Source organism: Triticum aestivum, chromosome 6B, assembly GCF_018294505.1.
Source record: "Triticum aestivum cultivar Chinese Spring chromosome 6B, IWGSC CS RefSeq v2.1, whole genome shotgun sequence".
Classification (NCBI taxonomy): domain Eukaryota; kingdom Viridiplantae; phylum Streptophyta; class Magnoliopsida; order Poales; family Poaceae; genus Triticum; species Triticum aestivum.
In genome coordinates, this window is record NC_057810.1 from 252606350 (window position 1) to 252607993 (window position 1644).

Genomic DNA, 1644 nt, shown 5'->3' on the forward strand with positions numbered 1-1644 from the left:
GATGGAGATCAAGGTGTCGCGCCAGTGATGATGGTGATCACGACGGTGCTTCGGAGATGGAGATCACAAGCACAAGATGATGATGGCCATATCATATCACTTATATTGATTGCATGTGATGTTTATCCTTTATGCATCTTATCTTGCTTTGATTGACGGTAGCATTTTAAGATGATCTCTCACTAAAATTATCAAGTAGTGTTCTCCCTGAGTATGCACCGTTGCCAAAGTTCGTCGTGCCGAGACACCACGTGATGATCGGGTGTGATAAGCTCTACGTCCATCTACAACGGGTGCAAGCCAGTTTTGCACACGCAGAATACTCAGGTTAAACTTGACGAGCCTAGCATATGCAGATATGGCCTCAGAACACGGAGACCAAAAGGTCGAGCGTGAATCATATAGTAGATATGATCAACATAATGATGTTCACCATTGAAAACTACTCCATCTCACGTGATGAACGGTTATGGGTTGATTTGGATCACGTGATCACTTAGATGACTAGAGAGATGTCTGTCTAAGTGGGAGTTCTTAAGTAATATGATTAATTGAACTTAAATTTATCATGAACTTAGTACCTGATAGTATCTTGCTTGTCTATGTTTGTTTGTAGATAGATGGCTCGTGTTGTTGTTCCGTTGAATTTTAATGCGTTCCTAGAGAAAGCTAAGTTGAAAGATGATGGTAGCAATTACACGGACTGGGTCCGTAACCTGAGGATTATCCTCATTGCTGCACAGAAGAGTTACGTCCTGGAAGCACCGCTGGGTGCCAGGCCTACTGCTGATGCAACTAACGACGTTAAGAATGTCTGGCAGAGCAAAGCTGATGACTACTCTATAGTTCAGTGTGCCATGATTTACGGCTTAGAACCGGGTCTTCAACGACGTTTTGAACGTCATGGAGCATATGAGATGTTCCAGGAGTTGAAGTTAATATTTCAAGCAAATGCCCGGATTGAGAGATATGAAGTCTCCAATAAGTTCTATAGCTGCAAGATGGAGGAGAATAGTTCTGTCAGTGAACACATACTCAGAATGTCTAGGTATAATAATCACTTGATTCAACTGGGAGTTAATCTTCCTAATGACAGTGTCATTGACAGAATTCTCCAATCACTGCCACCAAGCTACAAGAGCTTCGTGATGAACTATAATATGCAAGGGATGAACAAGACTATTCCCGAGCTCTTCGCGATGCTGTAAGCCGCGGAGGTAGAAATCAAGAAGGAGCATCAAGTGTTGATGGTCAACAAGACCACTAGTTTCAAGAAGAAGGGCAAAGGGAAGAAGAAGGGGAACTTCAAAAAGAACGGCAAACAAGTTGCTGCTCAAGAGAAGAAACCCATATCTGGTCCTAAGCCTGAAACTGAGTGCTTCTACTGCAAGCAGACTGGACACTGGAAGCGGAACTGCCCCAAGTATTTGGCGGATAAGAAGGATGGCAAAGTGAGCAAAGGTATATGTGATATACATGTTATTGATGTGTACCTAACTAGAGCTCGTAGTAGCACCTGGGTATTTGATACTGGTTCTGTTGCTAATATTTGCAACTCGAAACAGGGACTACGGAATAAGCGAGCACTGGCCAAGGACGAGGTGACGATGCGCGTGGGAAATGGTTCCAAAGTCGATGTAATCG